This window comes from Oryzias latipes, chromosome 2 (genome assembly GCF_053564925.1).
Source record: "Oryzias latipes strain Hd-rR chromosome 2, Olatipes_Hd-rR_3.1".
NCBI classification, from domain to species: Eukaryota; Metazoa; Chordata; class Actinopteri; order Beloniformes; family Adrianichthyidae; genus Oryzias; species Oryzias latipes.
The window spans coordinates 37,363,196-37,382,515 of record NC_136238.1 but is presented as its reverse complement, the minus strand read 5'-3'; the positions used below and the strand labels follow the sequence as shown (position 1 = coordinate 37,382,515).

Genomic DNA, 19,320 nt, shown 5'->3' with positions numbered 1-19,320 from the left:
ACAATGCAGGCTCATGTTCTGGACTCAAGAGTTCTCCTGAAATGTTCTGTTCAGACTTCTTCAGGATCACATCTGTGTGTGAATGTGGAGGTTTGTCTGAACCAAGCTGCAGCTCACTTTGAAGCTCCTTCAGGCTCACACAGCAACAATGACAAAGACTGAAGCTGCTGTGCTGCCCTCTAGTGGCAAACATGGCATCTGCAGCACACATTTCTGCTTGGTAATTGGTTTCTGCTTTCATAGACAGAAACAAAAAGTATTTAATCTTAATACAAACCAACAGTCCACTCAGACAATGTTTCCTCCTTCAGTGTCACATCCAGAAACACTGAACAGTCTTCATCAGTGAAGAAGATTCTCATCTCCTCACCAGCTTCCTGCTCTGAAGGAAACATCTTCATTCATCATCATGGACAGCCAGACCAACCTCTGTAGAAACACAATCCTCTAGTTCCAGACTAAAGAAATGATCCCTGAAAGTAGAGTCTTAGTGAGTTCTGGATGTTGTTTGTCCTCTTCTGTCTGCAGACAGGAACTCCTGCTCCTGGTCTCCTCCTGCAGATCACAGACTCACACCTCCTCCAATCAGACTGTAGCTTGTTTGCGAATACAAAAAAGCATTTTAATTCTTTATAATGATCTAGGTAACCTATAAATTAAATGTTGAAATAGCTTCAACCACTCCAAGTATTCCCCAACATCTTTGTCCAGTTGTGTCAAACTATCTTCTTCTCTGTTGGGTTCAGCTGTCTCAGAGATTAGTAGTCATCCTCAAGCCTTCATCTATCTGATCACAGATGGATCGGTCCTTCTGGAACCTTATCAGACATATCAGGAACCTTCACTAAGCCTCATCCTATGTTCATCTTTACTCTCCATGAAGTGACTGCAGCAGGAATTGTGAGACCAAACTGTTAACTTAGCAGTCTGTGATCTGCAGGAGGAGACCAGGAGCAGGAGTTCCTGTCTGCAGACAGAAGAGGACAAACAACATCCAGAACTCACTAAGACTCTACTTTCAGGGATCATTTCTTTAGTCTGGAACTAGAGGATTGTGTTTCTACAGAGGTTGGTCTGGCTGTCCATGATGATGAATGAAGATGTTTCCTTCAGAGCAGGAAGCTGGTGAGGAGATGAGAATCTTCTTCACTGATGAAGACTGTTCAGTGTTTCTGGATGTGACACTGAAGGAGGAAACATTGTCTGAGTGGACTGTTAGTTTGTCGGAACCTGAAATGGATTTTGTAATGAATCATGAAGTAAAAACACGTGTGAATGAATCAGATCAGGTTATCTCTGTCCTGAGGTTATTATTAAACTCTGACAGTCCACTTGAATCTGAATGTGAGATTTTACTTCCATGACATTTTTGGATCAAAACTCCAAACCTTCATTGCTTCCTCCAGAAAAACCAGCAAACAGACTGAGAGGAAGACACATTCCTCATCTAATGTCATCAGTTCAGATTCATCAACAGAAGCTGACAGTTTCACAGAGAGGACTCAGACCCTGCTGACCTGGGACTGACCGTGGAAAATCCACAGAAAAGGATCCTTAGTGTCAGTGGGGGGGGGGGGGTCACGACTCCCCGTGGAAAACAAGGGAGCAGATGAGAGAAAACATCCTCCAGAAAGCAGCTCCACACTCAGACTGAGTTTATAGAGGCTGACAGGACTGAGGTTCTGCCACAACAGTTGATAAAGGGGGATATCCCATGATGCACTGGGATCCTTTTCAGTCTTTATGTAGATTTATCAGCCTCTTTTATTTCATGTCTGTTTCTGTTCATTAATCTGTAATTTGAAAATCTGGAGTTCAAAATGTTTTTTTTTTCAGCTTCAGGAAGCGACACAGAAATCTGACACGTTTTTCTGCAGCTGGAGATCCTAAATGTGTCAGGATGGAGGTCAAACATCTTTGATGGTTAAATCAAGGATTATTTTGAATGTTTTAGATGAATTTCTTTGTGGATGTTCTGTACTCCAGCACTTCTCTTTGTCCTTCTTGTTTCACCTCAGAACTGCTGCTCCATATCCTCAGACGATGAAGAAAACTAAATTTTCTATTAATTAAGACAAACCATAATGATCTAAACCAGTGTTTTTCAACCTTTTTTGAGCCACGGCACACTTTAACTCTGACAAAAATCCCGCGGCACACCAGCATCCAAAAAAAAAGAAGCATAAATTCATGGTCTGTATTGATCGACACCCCCCCCCCCCCCCCGCGCAATCTCACGTGGATTTTTGTGATAATTGTGGCAGAAAAAGCAGGAAGTTTCGGCTGTTTTTTTCTAAGAGATGAACCACCAGCTAAAGACGAGCTCTAGCTGGTATTTTTGTAAGAACTGAGAGACTTTACCAGCAGAATTAAGAACAAGGAAGTGAAGACTTTAACCACTTCTGATTGGTCAGACTGATGACATGTGATTAAGCCTTCAAGAATGATTGGCGGAGACAGTTAAAGGGGCGGGGCTTTTCCTTACACAGTTATAGCTGCAGGTAAATCGCGGTACCGTGATTCTTATCAAAATGTCTTTAATAGAATTAAATAAACACAAAGAAAAAGTAATTTTAAGATCTTTTATATTCCTAACTACTCAGTGTTTTATCAGGGCCTGTTTGGATGAACAAGAGCTGATTTCCTGGAGATGGAAAATGTTTTTAGATCAGTGAATGATTAATGAGGGCAATTTCTCCACGGCGCACTTGACCATCTCCCACAGCACACTAGTGTGCCGCGGCACACTGGTTGAAAAACACTGATCTAAACCAATCAAAGCTGCTGCTGTTAAGATGCTGACAGAAATGTTCTCCATCCTGCAGGTTCACCTCAGGTTCCTCTCCTCTCTTTCCAGTATTTTCAGATTTTTTTCTCTGTAATTTGTTTTATTTTAATCAAGAAATCGTTATCAAATTATTTTCCTAATGTTTTTCTGTCTCTAGATTAAAACGGTACTGAGTGTTGAAAGAACAACAGGACTTTTCTTTAACTCTGGATTGTTTTAACATGGAAGTCATTGGGAAGTTGTTCCTGTCTGAAGCCAGCCCCCTGTGGTCATTTGAAGAACTGCAACAGGATTCACTGAGCATGTGACACAAAGGTGGAAGTTTCTTCTTCTTGTGATGGTTCAAACCTGGAAAAGAGTTTAGTTTGTCTGATCAGGAAACTGAAAATGAGGACGTCAGCGGAGCAGAAAGAGGAGGAACACCGTCAACAATCATGTTGGAGCTCCAACAGGCATTTTCCTGACTCAGCAAAAACATCTGTTTGTTTTTCTTTGTTCTGTCCAGCAGCTGAACAAATGGAAGAAGGTTGGAGGTTCAGTGGACCAAGAGCTGGATCATCTAAAGGAAAACGGGCTCCACACACAACATCTATGTGAGGATTATTCTGGAATTACTGGCTCCATTTGTCTGAATTATGGCTTACAGCTGATAAATTCACATGAATAATGAGGTCATGAGAGAAAATCTACATTTTCTTGCTGGTTTCTATTGAATAGAGTGATTCCAATCAGACTAGTGAAATATTCTGAATGTTTCTGAATATCCATTGATTCATGACTTCTGATCAGTTCTTATTTCTGTAACTATGATCTAAATGGACTTTAATGAAAGACCATGTGATGTTTCCATTGATGCTAAAGCTGACCAATCATCTTATTGATTACAACACGAGCGCTTTCTGTGTCTAAAATCAGTCCCAGAAGAGTTCAACCATGACTTCAATGCCTGAGCTAAGCTCCTCCCTCTTTGTGTGTATTTGTGTGTGTGTTTCTTGTGTGTTCCCCTGACTGCAGCAGTGTGTCGTCAACAAGAAGCTGATTCCTAGAGAAAAGTGAGAGTTTCAGCTCTAAGGGGTCTGAAGTCCATCTGAGAAGATCACTAACTCATCAGTCCTGCTGTCCCTGAAGACCGGCTTCATGTTCAGAACCAGCTTCAGGTTCTGGGCTGGGATTGGATGTGTTGTGGTGGCAGTAAAGCAGGTTCAGACCCGGATCAGAGCAGAATGTAGAAAGTGTCAAAGTGTCAGTCAGACTCCCAGACAGAATGTTCCAGATCAGCATTTATTGGTTATTTCTTGATGTTCTTCATCTTTGGAGAAAAGCAGAGCTAGAAAATCAAACAAAGTTCCATCTATCTGGTAAAAACTTGGATTCATTCAGTCTTTCCCGTATGGACAGATTTCTTTGACGTCTTTTCTTTTCATGTAAATTCAGTCAAACATGTTGATCCTTCAGGATGTGGATGAGTTGATATGAAACAGTGTTTTCTGCAGCAGGAACATGTGAGAGGAAACCTGCTGTTCCTCAGCTGATCTTCATCATTCCATCTCAGCAGCAGATGAGGAGGATGTGCTGCTGGAAAATCTGCCTCACAGACTCAGTTTGCAGCTTCTGCTTTCAGGTTTGACTTCTAGTTTCTGGAGAAACAGGAAAAAGAAACAGGAAATCTCCACACCACTCTAGAACCATCTAGAACAGTATTATGGGATGTTTCTCAGCTGAATCACTGGGATTCATCTTCATGTGAACATCAAAGTGATCGTGTCAGATGAAATCTTTCCTGTTTGAAGGAGTTTCCTTCATGTCAAAAAAGGATCCCAGATCTCCCATCAGGCCTTGCAGCTCCTGACTTTGTGATGAGTTCCTGCAGAAACTCTTGGAAATCTCATGTTGATTCTCTCCCAGTTGACATCCATGGAGATTTTCACTGCTGTTGTTCAACTGTAGAGTTTGTCACAGACGCTCAAACTCATGAAGAGTTCAGCTGGAAGTTGAGAACGAGGCTTTGAAACCAGCAGCAGTTTGAGTCCATTCTGATGTTCCATTCAGGTTTCTGCTACAACAAGCCTTTATTTTGAAAGAGCCAGTGGGGCAGAAACAATAGAAGGAGGAGATTACCAACCCCCCCTGGAATGTTGCCCCCTGTGCAGTGGACTAGTGGGGGCAGGGACGGCTGAACCAATCACAGAAGACTGTTGCAGCTTTCCCTCCAAAAGTCAACCAATCAGATGTTGTTGTTTGGATACTTTGTCTTGAAGTTTCACATGTGGAAGCTTCCAGAGTCTTTTCTGTTTGCTCTGCAGGCTGAGCAGAACTGACTCCTGCAGGATCACAGGAACTTTCAGGAAAATCTCCAAACAGGAGAAAAGTTTCTGTTTGGACCTTTTTTCTGTGATTGTGAGACTAGCAGATGATCGATCGGAGCTGCAGTGAAGAGGACGGCGGTGTTTGTGGGAGTTGGAGCTGAAGATCGGAGCAGGAACCATGTCTTCAGAACCTCAGGAAGGTTCTGTCAGAGAACAACTTTCTGCTGCTGAAGGAACCATCGTCCAGAACGAGGAGGAGCTCTGTCGTCAGCGCAGACTGCTGGATAGCAGCTGGAACCCGCAGCTGCAGCTCCACATAGTTGGTACGTGACTAAACATTTAAATTCTTTGGATTGTCCTGATCTTTATGTCACTGGTTAGGTGTTAAAGAAATATTTCCAATGGTATAACGACCTTTCAGATAAAGTGATGTCATTTTACGTAATCACCAATTTTATTCCTAAATAAGGAGCAAATCAATAAAATCTTTGACCAGAATCAGGTGAGACTCCTTAGTGTCAGAACTTTGTCATTACTGTCCAATCCAAGAAAGGGAGGTGTCAATGTAAAGCTAGTTACATACATTGGGTTCTCCATGGTGCAGCAGTAGGGCGGTCGACCCATGATCCTAAGATTGCCGGTTCAATTCCCACATTGCACGCCCATGAGTCGAAGTGTCCTTGGGCAAGACACTGAACCCCACCTTGCCTCTGGTGGTAGACACAGACGCCTGTGTTTGGCAGCAGAGCTGCCACCAGTGTGTGACCGGGTGATCCTTGTACCTTCCTTGTAGGTAGAAAAGCGCTATATGAGTATACGCCATTTACCATTTAGTCAAAATAACCACAAGAACTAAAGTTGATATCAAATCCTGTTTTATTTCCTTACTAGTAAATATAAATTAATTAGGAATATAATCAAGAAAATTGTCCAATTCAATTCGAAGCTTCACAAAAGATAATTTAGCTTAAAAAACACACATTTTAAAGCAAACATCGTATTTACTTTAATTATTTATTTATTTTAAGTTATTAATATAGAGAGATTCCAGACTTTTATTTCCTTTTATTTCCAGGCATCAGCAAAACATTCTTCTTCTTTGTTTGGAGCCATGGAGCCAAAAACTGAAAGCAGAGAACATATAAGGTGACAGACCACATTTTAATTTAAAAAAAGCTAAAACGCATGACGAAAGTCAGAAGAAAATGAAAATAATGTCTAGAAAGTCTGCAAAATAAGAAACCAACGGGTAAAATGAAAATCATGATAACGTTTCTTCAAATTAACAAAACAATAAGAAAGCAGTTATTTTATTAAAAATACCATATTCTGATATTATTAAATGACGTTACATATGCTCCTGTATGTTTGTGGACATTGGTTGTAGCCCATCAACTTACTCACAACCGGTCACATGACCTCATTATTCCAGCATTAGATGCATTGTCACAGAGGCATGTGAATGAGAAAAACATTTCCCGCTAACTTTTTCTCTTTTTGTGAACTGCAAATTTCATCAGGAACATTTACTAACTTGTACTGAGTGAAAACATTCAAGAGGCAGAGTGGGGGGAGGGGCGCTCTCTTTGTCGGGTTGGGTCTGGCACTCTCAGTCACCAGGTGCCTCCCGGCTCTCTGGCCTTGGGGGCCCCTGTGGCGGTCCTGCCGAACCTGGCCTGGGTGGCGGATCTCACCTGAATGAAGTATTTCACATGTGTTGGTCTGAATGCATAAGTATGCATGTGTGAACATCAGGGGGGTATTCCAGAAAGCAGGTTATGCTAGCTCCCACGGTAAGTTTGAGGCTAAGGAAGTGGATAACCTCAGCTTTCGGTTCCAGAAATGGAAGTATGTTTCAGGGTAGGTCAAGTTACCATGGCAACTCATGCCCTGAACATAACCTGGTCTGGAGCAGGTTTAGTTGAAGCTTAGTTTGTTTACAGAGAGGTGAAGCAGCACGGCGTGTCCATTTGAAGATGATTTAGTGGATGAAGAAGCTCAGATAAAACTTTTTCCACCGTGAGAGGGTGATAAGACCACAAATGGATGTTGGAAAGATAATTTTTTTTATTTTGATCTAACTTAACTATTTGCTTCAGTTAAGATAAATCATTTTTTTAGGTCACCTTAAAAATAATACGTAGTTTTCAGACAATTATTTTCCTTTCATTCACATTAATTCAATTAAGTAGGTGTAACTTTGGTGCTGCTGTTAGAGCAGCACCGCAAGGGATTCTGGGATACCATTCCCTTTGCCTGTCTGGACGGATTTGGGTTTAAGTGTGGGTTTTTGACCAAATGTGTTTAGTTGTTTAACTGTTTGAGCTGTTTTACCGTGTTTTACCGTGTTTTGCTGAGTTATTTTGTCCTACTTTGCTTATGTCTCTGCACCATAAGTGAGAGTAAAGGAGGGGATGATGAGTTTATATAGCACCCCTACCATTCAAACCTATAATTGTAATGACAGAGAATTCTTTATTGAAATTGTGATTCGTGTAATTTTTTTCCGTCCTTTTAATTGTTATAAAAATGAGCATATCTGCCGGCTCAAACGTAGACATATGAGAGTTCAAGAATCATAATTAATTAAGATGGAAAAAGATTAATTGAATTGGAGTAATATGACATTTAGTTAGATAAATATGTAAATATGAGTTGTACAAAAAAATTAGTTTTATAGATGTGAAATGAGGTTGAATAAATTTAACTCAATTATTTGTTACCAATAGAAGTAATTCGTTTAAGTTGGCAAAATTGGATAAGTTATATATATGCGTCACAAGGAAAATGGAAATAAGATCAGAAACTCGTGCGTTTACTTTGTCTGCTCTTCTACTACAAGCAGAAACTCTTTCTTTTGCTGATGCAGCTGTATTACTTTTTGATGGACGTATAATCTTCATACACCGTCATTAAAACCTCAGACTCCGCCTCACTGAAGTGTCGCGCTCTCTTTTTTTCTCCACGTGTTTCCATGGTGATTCCGGAAATCGGCGATCTATTGAGAATGTCTTTATGTACCTGCTGTGCACGTGCATTAACCCAGGGTTACCAAGTCGAGCGTAATTACGCCAACTCATATCCGGTCTTTTGGAACCGACATACCCAGAGTAAGCAAGTGCAGGCGGATTTCAGCCAGAGTTCAGGCTTAAAGTCAGGCTAGTTTAAACATGCTTCCTGGAATACCCCCCAGTTGTATTGTGTACATGTTGGTATGTTTGTATGTGGACATTTTTGGAGCCAACAGGTATGTTTATAACATTTGATTTTGACTTACATTTACGCCAGGCAGTAATGTTGCGCAACTTCCAGCAATTCAACCCCCACTGTAAACCCTAACAGTTGTATTGGCTCATAACTATTAAGGTTACACAACTTAAATGTCATTTTGTAGTTGATTCAACTATAAAGTATTAAGCTCTATCAACATTTTTTCAAATTTAACTTAACAGTCCCCAATATTTTAAAGCTTATTTGTATCTAGCACTCAAAAATTTGAAGATCCCTGAAGTAGCGTCATGACGTCATCACGTTCTGGTGGGAGGGTCTTTCGTTTTCTCAACGTTAGCTCAGGTGGCCATGTTGGATTTGCCGAATGCGAGTATGCGACGTTTGAAATTGAAAATCGAGCATTTTATTTTTCTGCAATGCGTTGCGCTTTTGCCCCGCTTCAAGACGTCCAAACCTCGTTTTTTTCCATCCGCCTCAGCGCTGATGTTTTCCTCAGTGGCGCCGTCTTGTCTTCAGCCCTGATTTAATTTGGTAAGTATCGTTCACGGTTTACTCTGTTTTGAATGAAATGCTTTAAAAATGCTCTTATACAACCGTAAATGTGCTTTACTGTTCAAACATACGTGTGTTACGATCGTTTTACAGCTTAATGTGACAATAGCAGAGAAGACGTATGGCGAGCCAAACCCAAAATGCATTTCTGCCCTTAAGTTACGACAGTGACGAGTTTTTTCAGAGGTAGAAATTATCTGTTTTAAGTTTTAAGTCTGGTGGCTACATGGAAGCATTGGGTTTTGAATGCAGCTTTAAGCTTTTTTAAATCACTGAACTCTATTATAAGAAAGGTTTTTGTAAAAATAAATTAATTAACGTGTTCATGTTGTGTTCAGTTACTGAACTACAAGAGTGTTCAGTGTTTCACCTCCAGGCAGACGCCAAGGCCAGCGAGGTAACTTTCCTGATCAGTTATTTGTCTAGAGCTATTAAAAAAACAAAAAATGCAATAGTTTGTGTAGTGCAATAAATGTTTTGATCAGAATATAATTGAAACATTTTTCTTTAACATTGAAAAATCTCTTTTGGACTTTTTCAGATACTGAACTTCAGAGAGTACATCAGAAAGTCACTATTTCACCAGAAAAGAGCCGTCAAGTTGGTGAGTTTTATACTTATTTAATATATTCATCCTGAACTATTTCTATTATTAGATTGATATGGCAGCATGGAAACATTTATGCCCATTTTAACTAGCCAAATAGAAATAGATTTGAAATTATTTACAATTTAACCAAACATATTTAGATTGCAGGCTGAAGGTGGCACAATGGAATGGAGGTGCAAGTTGTGTTCTGTTACTTGAGCACTATGCAGTACTACATATAATACTGCAGTAGTACATAGCCAATATTCCAAGGTGTTTCCACTGCAATGTATGTGGAGACACTTTGGAATACAATAATGTTGCATAAGCACCATTCCATCATTTGAAACCATGAAAACTCATCTGTCAAGATCTAAAATGGATTTATGTAGAGTAGATGCAGTCAGAGGAAATTGTGCAGTTTTTACATGTTTGTGGAACTTAAAGCTGCCTTTTTCTGAGCCAAAGTCCATCAAAACAGACAGGAATGGCCAGCTTGGTTAGGATTTATGACCTCCAGGTGAATTTCTAATGAGCATAATTCAAAGACGGATAACAAATCATTTGTAAACAGCAGTGAGAAGCCAAGGTGTAACTTGTCTTAAAAATGACTTTGGGTCTTTGACCTGAGGTGGATCATGCCATAAACACTGTATTGTCCTCTCACTAGAAATAGACATCTAGAAAAGGTATCATTTTATTATTTCTTAAAGTTCCTTAAGTACATATTGGAAGTGTTTGCTCTGCGTTTGCTTCAATAGTAATGTATATTTCTTTTTATTCTTTTAGGAACAGCGTGATGTGAACATGAGACGGGCACTTGTCCTCCTTGCACTTCCTGTTTATCTGCATGAAGATGCCTCCAGCTTCTTCAAGACCTGTACTGTAAGTGCACACGACTCCCTGTCAATGCTTTTCTCTAATCCTTTAACATTGATTGAGATTTTATTGAGTGCCATAATAAATAGGGCAATTGTTTGTAGTTTGCAAACTGAGTGATATTTTTAAATGATTTTAAGAATGAGACGGAAGATGCAAGGCGAACATCAGGGACTGCTGATTGGAGGGAGCGGGAACCGTTTCATTTACCTTTTCTGCTCCTGATCCATCATTATATGAATAAAGAAAAATGAAGATTTATTCTTAAATTATTTTATAAATGTCCTCACTTTTCAGAAAAATGCTAAAGAACTTTTTAAAAACACATTTTTAATGGGAGTTGGTCCTTAAAGCATCACAGCCAGTTGATTAAAAGCTAACAGAATGTTAGCATGAAAAGATTCCTATTGACAGATGGCAGGAATGTCAGTTTTGGACATTAGTGTGATGAATATCTTTGAGGGTCTGAACTCATCTGTGTTTTTTGTTTTGTATTTTCCAGAATACCAGACCTCACAGACACTGCTGTGGTTCTCCTCTCAGTTGTCGTGGTGACGCTCCTGATGCTGCCGTCAGTGGTCCCACAGATCTGGCTGACTAATCTCTTCTAACTCTTCGGGGACATCTATGCTCTGGACCTACAGAACCCCAAAAAACTTGAACTTGCCTTTATTTATTACATTTATTCAGAACGCTGTCATGAGCCGTGAGGACAGCAAACCACTGAAAAGACATTTATTGACGCTGAAGAATGCTTCGTTGAGTGAGTCTCCCAGAATGGACTATTGTTGGTTTAAGTGTTATGCTACTAATGTGTTTTGTTGTGATCATTTGTTTTTTCTGCCGTACAATACAAACCAACACTTTTTGTCAGTATGTTGTGTGGCACTCTTATAATGCAGTTTTATTTCACTGATTGTTTCTTCATCCTCTTGATATTTGTGCTTTTTTTTTAAAAAAAGAGCAATTAAAAAAAGTGTATTAAGCAATCACTATTGTGTGGCTTTCATGTTTGTTGGTTTTTATCAATGTTAGCTTTTAAATCTTGTAGTGGGGCAGTATCAATACCTCTGTTTAGAATACATTTCAAGTAGAAACATTTTAAGCTGAAGAATTTTAAATATTTTCAATGCTACACATTTAATGAGTTAGAGAATTTATAAAACATTTGAGTGAATTTTACATATTTTATGAGTTGAGTAATATTATAAAAATATAGTTAGTTAAAGTGTTTTTTTTAGTTGGAAAAAATTAAAAACTTTGAGTCAATAATCACTCTTTTGTAAGTTGAGGAATCTTAATATTTTTTATATGAAATAATACAAATTTAAGCCAACTGACAATATAAATTTAAATAAATGTTAACTTAAAAGTTTTAATAATATAACTTAAAAACTATTGTGTAATCTGTTACAAAATAATTTTTAAGTTCTGTCAACTCGTTAGGGTTTACAGTGCCCTTATATAAGCAATTTATAAATGTCTTGTGTGTATGAACCCCTATCTGATCATGCTTTAGGGGCTCCAAAACACTCAATAAGCTGTTGACAAGAACACAATAATTACATGTATTATTATCTTATAAGGTGTAAAATTGTAAAATCTTAATACCCCATTACTCATACTTGTTAATGTCATAAATAGTTAATTAAGAAATATTTTAATGTATTGTATAAGCAGCTTATTTAAACTTGCAAAATCAGTTGGAAGCCATTTTCAAATGCTAATTAATAAACGTATTTATTCATTCATCTTCTTCCGTTTGTTCCCTTTCGGGGTCGCGTGGCTGCCGGAGCCTATCCCGGCTACTTGTGGGCGAAGGCAGGGGATGTTCCGGACAGGTCGCCATTCAGTTCTATATAATAATAATAATAATAATAATAATAATAATATACTTATCAGCAGCTTAATAAACATTACTAGTGCTTGTTAATCTTATAAATATTTTATCAATTCAATTCAATTTTATTTGTATAGCCCAAAATCAGAACAACAGTCATCTCGATGGGCTTATCAAAGACTCTTATTATAAAGGGTTATCTCACTTTCACCTGTTTATTGCAATGTGTTATGTTGTAAAAAAAAACATTTGATTAAATTCACAAAGCACAATTTAAGATGTAAAACTCCCCACTACACTCTTTACACACTTCTGTCAGATAGACATGAACATTTTCACATTTTTCTCTGTTGTTTCAACTCGCAAAGGTCAAGCCTTTGTAGAAAAATAAGTCCAGTATTCTGAAAAACTTTTTTTTTAAATCAAGGACTTTATGTTTACTAGTTCACAAGTTAATCACATTTAAGTCTTAATGCAAAAACTGACAGCTATTGTGACCAAGGAACCACCAGTGCAGAGTGGAGCCACCAAAAAAAAATGGCAGAGACAGTAAAAGCTTATAAACATTTTAATTTAGTTAAGAATTTAAAAGAGCAGTTTTAGCAGTGTTGCAGTTTTACTCTGATAAGCTGGACACAGATAAAAACAATAAAAGGAGATGCAGGAATAAAACAGGAAAGCGGAGCCGACCGCCCGTGCAGGAGGGGAGGGAAAGGGAGGGACTAAGCCAGTACGAGGCAGCGCATCTCACTCCACTCCGTGCTGAAACCAAATAAAACGAACCCACACACAATGAGAAAAACGTGCCAACATAACTTCCACTACACACTAAAAGGGAAAAAAAAATACAGTGAGGGAACTGGAGTGAGGAAGACGCTGCCAGCAGGGGCCCCCTCACTGACATCGCACGCACCGACGCCCAACTCAGACCTATACAACAATAAAATAAATCAAAGTCAACCACACAATAAATTAGGGATTTCCTGTTTGACACGGCGCTTCAGCGAGCATTTCACTGTAATGAAACAGTGTTTCAGCACAATGTTTCTAGGCGTGTGTCAACTAGCGCAACACGTGGTTGATGACGTATGAAGCATCAAATGCTTCATTTGGTCGAACCACGGTTCAGATGTCACTTGCAGTTGGGCGCACTATTCTCTAGAAACACGAAATGAATCCCGAACTTTTCCCGACCAGTTCTATTGTTTCCCCTGTATCAGAATCAGCGTCAGTTCATTGCACTTTACCATGACTCCTGGTAAAAAAAACGTACTATGGCTCAAGATCGTTTCTACTCGATTTCTCCTAATAAAACAATGCACTATGAACGTCGTGTATAAAAAAATACTTAGATATATTTATAATGTCAAGACAAATATAACATCAGTAGAGATAGCTCAGTGAAATGGTTGCTGGGAGTCACATCCAGAGGTCTTGGGTTCAAGGCCAGCATCTTACAATTTTGTTTTATTTATTTTTTGCTTTGTGTTTTTTTTCCTTCATGTGATGTGTGTTTTGCTGTCAAGCACTTCTCAAAGAAAACGTCACATGTTGTGTTGTTTTACATTGTTCTTTTTAATAATCATTAACAACATTGTTTTGTTTTACGTTGTTTCATCATCATTTCCACATTGAAGTGTTACAAGGAGCTTAGATGAAGCATATGATATATATCCAGTCCGCCACCAGATGCCGCTGTTCTGTGTGGTTGCAAAGCCCTGAATGGGTGGTTCATTTTTCCGGCACAATTACATGAACCCCAAGGGAAGCTTCATGGGGCTTCTATTCCCATCCCTACAATAAATACAACGTCGCTCTAAAAACACTTTAAAATGTATTAAGAGGGTGGGTACAGAACACGCAGTGGCTCATGACATCTGCAACACCTCCAGCCACTTACAGCATCTAGTTAAAAGAGCAGAATATGAGTAAAAGGTGATCTACATCCTCCCAACAAGAGGAGCTTCAGCCATACATGCCACCATGCAGGCAGGCAGCCACTGTCTATCCACTCACTCCCTGTTCCTTATATAAGGACAGACACAGCTGGACCAAATCCCCAATCAAACAGGCATGCACCTGTCAAAGGCAGAGCTGCTGGTTACACTATTAAAAAAGAAAGTGACCATGTAAACCTGTTGAGTTCAATGTAATGTAGATGAGAAAGTCGGTGCACCAAACCTTTGTGCACCAGCACAAAAGTTTGATGGACTGACTTTCTCAACCACATTACATTGAACTCAACAGTTTAACACGGTGCAAAGATTGAGTCTAGAATCCTGGCCTAAGAGACACAACTATCACCACTACTGAGGGTCTTACCCCCCCCCCCCAGAGGAGATGGGGTAGGGAACAGAAGATCAATGGTCACCACCTTATTATTATAAAAGATGAGTGTATGTAGTGTGTCGGGTGTGTGTTTACTAAAATGCATAGTTTAAAATAAGTGGGTTACCTTTTGTGAAAATGTAGAGAGTTTCTTTGATTACCATATTTTCACAACTGTATTTTCTCCAAAATGTATGACGTGTCCTATGGTGCAGTGGGCCTAATGTGTTGTTGTGTGACTTCGGTAAAGAAGACGTAGGAGAGGACAGCATGAGAATGGCAAGTGTGGTCGTGAAAGAAGACGTACAAACAGCTGCCAGAGAATTCAACATCAATGAATCCATGGTACGCAAGTAGAGGAAGTTTGAAAACGAACTCCGAAAAGTCATGAAGATGGAGCTGAGTTTCCACGGAAACAAGGCGAGGTGGCCAGAGGTTGAAGACCAACTGAAACAATAGATTAATGACAAAAGAACAGCTGGTACAAGCGTCTCTACAGTCATCATTCCACTGAAGGCAGAAACGCTTGCATTTTCAAAGGGGGCCGTCTTGGTGCTTTGTTTTATGAAACAGTGCTATCTGTCAATCCGGGCAAGGACTATGGTGGCACAGCAACTTCCAGTGGATTCTAATGAAAAGCTGTCCATATTCTGCTCATACTTTAGTAAAAAGATTGCAGACAAACACATCCAGCCAAGCCACATCACCAACATGGATGAAATGCCGCTTACTTTTGACATCACAGTGAGTCACAATGGCAAGAAGAAGGGGAACAGCACAGTAGCGTTATGCAGAACAGGGCACAAAAAGGCAGCTTTTATTGTTGTGGGAGGCAGTGTCCGGTGAGTGATGCCTTGGACTAAGTGTCTGCTTGCACAGTTCTTCGAGCTTTCACAACAGCCGGCAACGAGCCGGAGTCTGACAATAACGAAAGGGAACCTGGCGTGTTTGATAGAAATTTAGCCAGGCTGTTGATTTCAGATACAGAAGATGAGGACTTTGATGGATTCTTGGATGCTGATTGATGACTGAAAAAATAAACAATAAATCACAACCAACTCAGTTTCTCCCGCTGTCCTTTTTTGAAATACATTAGCATGCATGTTTTACCGATATGTTTTAATTTGCCCGCGCCTTAAAACCTGATGCGCCTTTTGTATGTGTTAAATACAGAAAATTCACTCATAACTTAAACTGCGCCCTATAATGCAGTGCGTCCTATGGTCATAAAAATACGGTATGTGTTTGACCTACTGAAGACTGAAAGACTCACATCACCTCTAACTGTCCTAACTGTGAAAGAGAACTACGACATTGTTCATTTCAATTATTTTACTTCCAAAAAAAAAGGATTTAGATCTTTCTTGCCAATTTACAAGGTATAAAAGGTCTCCTTTTTTGTCTTTTTGTCCCTGCAGTCCTCCTTCAGCGTTATGCGAGTGAAGATGATCTGTGCAACCAACAGAGGAATCTAAGAATGGAACAGGAGGAATCAGAGCCTCTGCATATTAAAGAGGAACATGGAGAACCAGAACCTCCACAGTTTAAAGAGGAACATGGAGAACCAGAACCTCCACAGTTTAAAGAGGAACATGGAGAACCAGAACCTCCACAGTTTAAAGAGGAACATGGAGAACCAGAACCTCAACACATTAAAAAGGAACAGGAGGAATCAGAGCTTCCACAGATTAAAGAGGAGCAAGAGAAACAAGAACCCAAAATGATTAAAGAAGAAAAAACAGAAGAAACAGAACCTCTATTGATAAAACAGGGTCAAAAAGGGTTCTACATCAGTCAGAATAAAGATCAGCTTAATCTGAAGCAGGAGACTGATACCTTGATGGAGATTCCTACTTATGAGGAAGAGGAGAACAGTGAAGCAGATCTAAACAATCAGCAGAACTTTAATGTAACTGATGGTCAGGATGAAGAAGGAAACCAACAAGAAGAATCAACATCAACTACAGATGAAGAGACAGAATCAACATCAACTACAGATGAAGAGACAGACCCACAGAACAGAGATCAGAGGAAGAGGAGGGACAGAAGTCATGTCCAAAGTGTGGACGGCTCTCACATGTCAGCAGGTCAGTGTGTCTCTGATGTTAGAAAAAATCCCAATAAGACAAATCTTGGTAAGAAATACAAACAATCTCCAAAAGAAGAGAGATGTTCCTCTATCAAGTCTGGGAAAAACTCAAGAATAATTACTAACCCGTCTGACTACATGGAAACTTGGTCCGATGAAAGATATTATATCTGTAAAGAATGTGATAAAAGCTTTTGCAACAAATCTCTGTTCAGAATTCACGCAAGAATCCATGCAAAAGATAAGAGATTTTCTTGTAAAGAATGTGAGAAAAGATTTAGTCACAGATCTGTTCTCAAAACACACATGAGAATTCATACAGGAGAAATGCCTTTTTCTTGTAAAGAATGTGATGCATGTTTTCGTCAATTATCTAATCTCCAAACACACATGAGAACTCACACAGGAGAAAGGCCTTTTTCTTGTAAAGAATGTAGTAAGAGTTTTATTCAAATATCTAATCTCAAAATACACATGAGAATTCACACAGGAGAAATGCCTTTTTCTTGTAATGAATGTGATACAAGTTTTCGTCATGCGGTTAGTCTTAAAACACACATGATAACTCACACAGGACATAAGCCTTTTTCTTGTCAAGAATGTAGTAAGAGTTTTAATCAAATGTCTAGTCTCAAAATTCACATGAGAATACACACAGGAGAAAAGCCTTTTTCTTGTAAAGAATGTGATACAAGTTTTCGTCATGCAGCAAGTCTTAAAATACACATGAGAACTCACACAGGAGAAAAGCCTTTTTCTTGTAAAGAATGTGATACAAGTTTTCGTCATGCAGCAAGTCTTAAAAAACACATGAGAATTCATACAGGAGAAAAGCCTTTTTCTTGTCAAGAATGTGATTCAAGTTTTAGTTGCAGATCTAGTCTTCAGACACACATGAGAACTCACAAGACTCTCTTCACAAACAGTGTAAAAAAGGAGTTATTGTAAACTGTAAATTATAAACTTTTCTGATAAGAGGTCGACCTCTCAACCTTTGCACCACAGTCAAAGACTTTATTTACAGGAGGGAAAAATCTGATGGCCTCCATACCATATTGATGAAGTAACTTCATTAGAGGGAGTTACAAGTGAGTATTTAATGTATGGAAAGGAATTTTTCTACTAATTTATTGTTATAATATGATATTCATACTTTTCTAGGAATTCTTTTTAGGTTTTCATCTTTACATAAAAAGCAAAAAAAGTAATTGATCAATACATTTGAATCTTTGTGTAATGATATTAGACAAAGAGTTTTACTGCTGACAAAATATGTACAACTTTTTCACAAAATGAATTGTTTTAGATGTACCTGCAAATAGAAATGAGTTGTTTGTTTTGAGTCATTAGAGCTAATTCTTGAATGTCTTCATTATGGTTAAAATGTTTTTGTTATACTTTTTTAATTCTAACATTTAATGTGCTCAGTGAACATTTAATAAATATATACATATTAACACAAAGTAGTGACTGCAGCATGTACTTTGTTAGGTCAAGTAATAGGGGTGTAACGGTACACGTAGTTGTACCAAAACATTTCGGAATGGCACTCTCGGTTCGGTTCACTTTTGTACCGTTTTCGGTACAAAACGGTACAAAGTTTTCGGTATGTTATTTATTTTTTTGTTTTTGTCCTCCCAATGTATTAACTTTGCGCCGAGACGGAACTTATGGTAACCGCGAGTTTTCGCCGCATTAGGTAACAGACAGTTAGCATGTCTGTGCACTGCACGGTGGCGCAGTGGTTAACGCTCTTGCCTTTCAGCAAGAAGACCCCGGTTCAAGTCCTGGCTGGCGGACATGAAAAACAACATCAAAGGGGGACCTTTCTGTGTGGAGTTTGCATGTTCTCCCCGTGTATGCACCGTCCAAAAACATGCATCATAGGTTGATTGGCAACTCTAAATTGTCCCTAGGTGTGAGTGTGAGAGTGAATGGGTGTGTGATTGTGGACATTCTACCCTGCGACAGACTGGCGACCTGTCCAGGGTGTCCCCTGCCTTCGCCCATAAGTGGCCGGGATAGGCTCCAGCAGCCCCGTGACCCCGAAAGGGACAAAAACGGAACCGAAAATGAATGAATGAATGAATGAACAGTTAGCATGTCAACTATAGCACTACGGGTAATGCAGACGTGAGACCAGAACCTGAGGACCCACCCATCTCCTTACGCTCTCCTGTGTGGGAACACTTGATTTGTTGTGAGCATCCATGAAGGGAAAAGACAGTTGGATAAGTCAAACACAGCGTATTGCGCTGTAAAACATCTAATCTGCTAACGCACTTAAAACAGCATCACCGGATTGTCTGTGGAAAATAAGTCTGCTATTTTGGAGGAGATAAAGGTAAAGGTTACCAAATACAGAGCAACAGGATGCATCCCACTTGATGCTAACCCTCTTGAATTGGGAAGAACCAATGATACCAGCTATAAGCATATTGCAAAATTGGCAAAGAGGTATCCGCTGACTATTCCCTGTGGACACAGCTACTGCAGGAAGTGTCTTCAAGGACTGTGGGATGCAGAGGAGAACGTCCACAGCTGTCCTCAGTGCAGGAAGACTTTCACACCGAGGCCTGTTCTGGGGAAAAATTTGATGTTTTTGGAGCAGTGGCATTCAAGAACACCAGCAGATCTGGAAATGCCAGTAGATTTGGTTTGAATGCTAAATCTTGGTCATTCCATTGTTTTCCAGACAGTTTCTCATTTCTCCACAAC

General features: G+C 39.4%; 1 long non-coding RNA gene and 2 other non-coding genes across 7 annotated transcripts; 2 read left to right on the top strand and 1 right to left on the bottom strand.

Moving 5' to 3' along the window:
• Positions 1–283: 283 nt before the first annotated feature.
• Positions 284–489, bottom strand: LOC111946586 (small nucleolar RNA U3). The gene has a single exon (XR_002872320.1). It is a non-coding gene; the product is annotated as a small nucleolar RNA U3 (small nucleolar RNA).
• Positions 490–1,006: 517 nt separating this feature from the next.
• On the top strand, positions 1,007–1,212 carry LOC111946585 (small nucleolar RNA U3). Its single transcript, XR_002872319.1, has one exon. It is a non-coding gene; the product is annotated as a small nucleolar RNA U3 (small nucleolar RNA).
• A 3,394-nt stretch (positions 1,213–4,606) lies between these two features.
• LOC111948749 (uncharacterized) lies at positions 4,607–18,062 on the top strand. 5 transcript variants are annotated; one of them, XR_013652096.1, is made up of 5 exons: positions 6,252–9,274; positions 9,419–9,481; positions 10,256–10,351; positions 10,848–11,108; positions 15,932–18,062. It is a non-coding gene; the product is annotated as an uncharacterized LOC111948749 (long non-coding RNA). The 5 variants fall into 5 exon arrangements; XR_013652095.1 differs by lacking the exon at positions 15,932–18,062 and having other exon boundaries at positions 6,252–8,856; positions 9,216–9,274; positions 10,848–11,334; XR_013652097.1 differs by lacking the exon at positions 15,932–18,062 and having other exon boundaries at positions 6,252–8,856; positions 10,848–11,334.
• Positions 18,063–19,320: the final 1,258 nt, after the last annotated feature.